The sequence below is a fragment of the Marmota monax genome, unplaced genomic scaffold, assembly GCF_021218885.2.
Source record: "Marmota monax isolate L192 unplaced genomic scaffold, Marmota_monax_Labrador192_F-V1.1 WCK01_AAM20220418_F8-fsc00039, whole genome shotgun sequence".
Classification (NCBI taxonomy): Eukaryota; Metazoa; Chordata; class Mammalia; order Rodentia; family Sciuridae; genus Marmota; species Marmota monax.
Genome location: NW_026693602.1, coordinates 11,714,078 through 11,720,077, shown reverse-complemented (window position 1 = coordinate 11,720,077; position 6,000 = coordinate 11,714,078).

Below are 6,000 nucleotides of genomic sequence, written 5' to 3'. Positions count from 1 at the left end.
ACCTAGGTTAATGTTTTTCTGATCAGTTTTATTTTTTGATCAACTGAGGGGTTTTTAAACATTGCAATGGAGATTTCACCTGTGAAAAGCTACAAGGCCTTTACTATTGTGTTATGTGTGCACACTTGTGATATGTGTTGTATGTTATGTGTGCACATTTGTGTTATGTGTTGTATGTCTGTATGTCCATATGCCATACAAGTTGGCAGATATATGAGGAGCGCTCATGAAAAATTAAAAAAAATGGATCCAAATATCTTTTATTCATGTGATTTAAACAGTTTAATTTAAATTGGGTAAACAGATGAAAGTAAAGATGTCTTTAATATGTGGGAAAAAAAGGAGGTTAACAGATCTGTTTGTTTACTTTCACCTTTCCTTTTCATTATATTTAATAATTTTGTTCAGGATAATGTACTAAATTGTTCAGAAAATTGTTTTCTTAGTGCCTGCTGGAATGCTGCACAATTTTCTTTAGCCATTATTGCCAGAATTCCTTCCTTAAGACAAACATAGAAGAATTTCCAGTATTATTGAAAACCAAATGAGACTTTGGAATTACAGCTACCATCATCACAGCTGTTGCTGTTTCTTCTGCTGCTCCTACAGCTTCTTTGATAGCTATCACTCAAACTGTACAAACTGCTGCATCAATACTTCAAGAAGAAATAGACATACTAATGGATTCCTCTGCTTTAAGCTACTTACAGAACCTACCTGGACTGTGTATCACTTATATGCATTATGAACTAATCTATTGATAATTGTAATAGTAACAGGGTATCTTTGCTTATGATGTCATCGGTGGTACAATTTTTCCAGGGGCTCTTCACTTGGAGCCATCATTGGCTTGGTATCGTGGCATTTTGTATCCTCCTCCTTCTGCTTGTGGCAGGTTGTTTATGGTGTTTGTGTAAAAACCACCATGGTCGTTATCCACAAGTATGGCTAAGTGTGATGGGCCAGTAGTCAAAGACGGATAAGATCCAATTACAATGGTACCAACCTAAGCCAGGAGGCTGACGATTTGAGGTCAGACCATCCAATGACGGGTAAGGACCATATGTAGTATTGGACAACCTAAAACAGGCATGGTCCCTAAACCACATACTTGTTGTTTAATAAAACAACAGGAGGGAGATGTTGGGGACCACAAATCAAGTCAAGATGGCGCCTGCAGTTTGCCAGGAGGAGTGGTTTGTAAGGCAATGCCACTGAGCCATTAAGATGGTGGGGATTCCTTATTGGCTGACTGCTGTATCTAGATGATGCTAATTGAGTCAAGCTGTGTGTAATTAGTTTTAGGTATATATACATCTGCTGTACTGCAATAAAGTGGCTCCTGCTACCTTGGGTGCCCGCTACCTTGAGTTCCCACTCAGTTCCTGCTGAGTTTCCCTGCAATAAAGCAGTTCCTGATTCAACCTTCAAGTTACTTGTCACCTCCCAGTTATTTGGCCCAGCCAGACTGTGGCAGGTTGCCTGAATTGTTCTCAGAATTGATTCAGTTATTTGAATATAATTTGCACATATTCAAAATATTATAACTTAAAATATATTCAAATTTATTAGTTGTATCTACAATATTTTTAGCATAACTTAAAAAATGTTAAAGTTTATTGGTCAACTATCTATCAAATTAATGATTATTTCAGAAATAGAAAATTTATACCAAAGTTCATTTTCATATTAAAAAAAAGTTTGATTTGTGTAAGCTGATTTTTCAATAGTGCCTTTTTGTTTGTGTTTTTGTGTTAGTATCATGCTTTTCACACATGGAAATATATAAAATGCATGGGATTAATAATGGGGTTGATTGTGTCATGCAGAAAAGTAGACTGTAGAATGTATTGGTTTTAGAATCTGAACTCAAAGAATGGACTTTTATATTTATAGTAAAAGTGTGAATTTCTAGCCATTAAAGTGTTTTTTAAAACTCTCTCATTTTGGGGAACTTAATCAGAATGAATATGTGTCTATTTTCCTGATAGATTAAACCCCTGTGAAAACATCAATTAGGGGGTCAGGAGTAGCTCCACCATTTAAAGACATCTGAAAATATTTGACACCTCTGTAGCTAAATAGCAAAGAAAGAATTATTTACTAATCTCTTTCAAAACACACACTAATGCTATAACTGAGAAAAGTCTATTTACTAAGCTCATATTCCTTTGTTCCATTACAAATAAACTTTCAAATAAGGTAAAATCAATTAAAGTTAATAGAAATTTAAAGTGAGGGAAATAGGAAAGAAAGTAAAATAAATCAGTTTTGTCTTCTTAAAGAGGATGCAAATGACATTCAATTTATTCCTCAAATTATTTAAGATCCATGAGAGAAAATGTTCTTGTGTATTACAGAACTAGTCTTCTATTTTCTAAATATGGTCTGCACTTTTGCGTGACCTACTAAACAACTAAACTCAATGGATCAGTACCAGAGGTTTCTTTTTCTATTAAGTCTTCATCCAGTGTTTTCATTATTATGTACTTTTGACATTGTAGTACCAATGCTTCCTTTCCTTTCTAAGATGGCCTGAATAAGTTAGATGGGCATACTCATCTGCAAGTGTAGAAAAGCCTTGAATCTCAGGAAAGACATCAAGACAGCTGTCCTAGACATAGATAAATTGGAGGAACAATTAAGGCTTTGATAAGGCTTTGATAAAGCATTCTTTAATTAAGAAATCCTGTAACTTTAAATCATTACAATAAACTCTCACCACAATATTTTTTTTTCAGTTGGATTTTGTTTCCTTTTGTTTGCATGTGTCTATAAAATAGTGATCACAAGCTTCTTGGGTCTTCAGTTAGGTACGTGGAGCTCTTGACAGATTTTTGGGAGAAGTTAATCAGAAGAATGACATGGTTTTAAAAATGCAGATTTGGGGCTGGGGATGTGGCTCAAGCGGTAGTCCACCCTCCTGGCATGCGCGGGGCGCTGGGTTCGATCCTCAGCACCACATAAAAATAAAATAAAGATATTGTGTCCACTGAAGACTAAATTTTTTTTTTTTTAAATGTAGCTTCATGGGTCAGGGCTGTGGCTCAGAGGTAGAGGGCTCACCTATCATGCGTGAGGCATTGGGTTCCATCCCCAGCACCACATACAAATAAAATAAAGATATTGTGTCCACCTATAACAAAAAAAAAATAAATATTAAAAAAAAAGAATGCAGCTTCAGACAAGTTGATATGCTGGGGTTGAATATGGGAAATCCAGCAACTGCCAGTAAAACCAGCAGAAGCTGAGATACACCATATGGCAGTTCAGGTCACAGTGCCCTCAAGATGATTTTTAGGAGGTGCCTTCAGAATCCACCCACAGTGGGCTTGAAACTGGCTTTTCAAAAATGGACATGCACAGAAGAATTACATTAAACCCCCTGACCTCAAAGTCCCACCACAGAACTTGATAACCCACACCAGAAGGGCTGTGGGGTTCAGAAGTGTCCTGACACGCCTTCACATTACTCAGAAGACCTTCTCACTGTGTCCTCCATGCTGTTCAGCATTAGCTTCTCCCCTCCCCCTCCTTTAAGTTCCTCCACTACCAACCAGTCAGGGAGGCAGACTTGAACTCGGCTCCTGTCTTCCCATGGCTGACATTAATTGGCAGAACCTGCATATCATATTGTTAGCTTTTTTGCAGGTCAGCAGAGAGTCTTTGCTCAGCATCAGTGAGTCACTATCTACACACACAGCATATGGATTTAGGGAGTTCAGTGTTAGGATCCCAAGGGATTTTTTACATACATATATTTCTCAGATGTCTTTATTTCTTTTGAAAAAAAAAATTTAAGTGAAGGATCTGTTAGCCAGGCAAAGCAGGAGAGCAAGATGGAGAGAAATTTTAATCACTAGAACCATTAATCTTGGAAAGAAATTCTCTTTAGGCTTTATAATGAAGCAATCTACTTATTATTAGGTTTCTTCATTAGCAAATTGAATACCCATCTCATCCTTCCTTTTTCATAATCCATTAATTTTCTACCGTTTTTAGAAACTAGAAATTCTAATTTTGTTTATCAAGTATATCTGCATATAGTACATTAATTGTAGCAGATAAATGTAAAACTACTATCATTATTACACAGCCTCACCTTGGATCCTAGGAAGTAAACAAGGCAGTACAAGCACTATAAGATTCACTGCTCTTGGCTCTGCAACCTGTCAGCCCTTTCTTGGGTTTCCTAGAAAGCCCAGGACCACTTGTTCCCAACATCAAAGTTTTTAGGCAAGGTAGAAGCCCAAACTTTACTCAACTTCCTGCAGCTCCTTCAATGTTCTGCTTACAATTCCTTCCATGCCAATTTGTCTTTTAAGGAGATTCTATTTGATCAGTATCTCCCATACCTGTAGTTTTTACTTTGCTAATTCCTGCAGTGGGTTTCTTGTCTGTGATTATCTCAAGGAGACTCTGAGTTGTTTCACTGATACTTCTCAGATTTTACCAGGGATCAGTGGGTGTCAATCATAAGACATTCTTAAAGCTATTTATCAGCTACTCTTATGCTTGATCTTTGACCTTTAAAACATGATGGGTGTCTGAAAATTAGTTCAATTCCTCATATCAACACATTGTTTATTCCATATTCCATTTTTAAAACATCAATTCTGAATGACTGGCTCTGTGATTTAATGATGAATTGCTTTTCACTTGTGATTTTAATCTCAGGGGTCATAGTTTTCTTCATGAGAAACAAAAAAACAATCAAATTGGCTGATATCCAAATCCCTTTCTCATTTGTTTACAATTCTTTAACTTATTGTTCTTAGATTTATGTAATTGTATATGTGAAAGGCCTTTAGAATTATTCTGAATCCAGTTACCTGCCATTCATTTCTGTTATTTTTCACTAATTTCTTTTAATATTGAACAATTTAATTATGAACTATGTATTTGAATATATTTTTTTTTAGTATACAGTCTTCCATTCTCAACAATTGATTAAAAATAGTGTTTCTTTTGTGAGCATCTATTCTACCACATCTGAATTCCAATTTAATGGGTTAAATGGTTGTTTTAAGGATTACTTCATTTTGGCTGCCAATGCATGGAAATACTCAATTTTTTTTTCAAAATTCTCATGGCATATAGTTTTTATAAAAATCTAAACTCTAAACACTAAATAGATTTGTGCTTTTAAGAAGTAAATTCTACCTTGTTTCAACTAAATTAGATTAGATTGGTAACTTTTAAACAGTCTTTTTTGTTAAGCTTATCCTGAGTGCATTCACATGATATTTTTGGACAGAGCTAGATTTATTACTTATTATCTCACAGTAAATATTAAGTGTATTAGCCCCTCTTTGTCCTATACTTTTCCCTGGAATGGTATTCTGAAAAATCAACAGGAAGTTTCCTAAAAATTTAGAAAGGTCTTCCATACCTAAAGAGCCAGGAAAAAGTATCATTCTTTGTCTGTCAGGGAAAGTAGACAGCTGTCTCCTGCTCTATCAAATGACCAATTCCATTCTTTGGGGCCTACGGTGAGGCAGAACATCATGGCAGAAAAGTATGGCTGAGGAAGGCAGCTTCAGACGTGGGTACCATGAAGCAGAGAAAGACAGTAAGTTCAGCTCAAAAAATTTATACCCCAAAGAAGTCATGTCCTCAATGGCTCACCTACTCCAATCACACCCTACCAGCCTTCAGTTACCACTCTGTTAATCCTTACAAGAGTACTAATTCACTAATTAGGTTAAGGCTGTTATAACCTGGTCATTTCACATCTAAACCTTCTTGCATTATCTCACACATGAGTTTTTTGAGGACGCCTTACATCTAAACCATAATACCTAATTCCAAAACTGTGGTTTGCAAACAAAAGCTCTCTCTACTAACCAGAGACCAAGATGTATCTTGGTTTCTATGGCACATGAATCTCTTTACATTCTGTGGCTTTTTTCTTCTTGACATATAAACACAGAGAGAAATAATGCTCAGTTTCCTCCCAGAGGCTCAGCTGTGGGACCTTGTCCAAACTGTAGCCTTTTG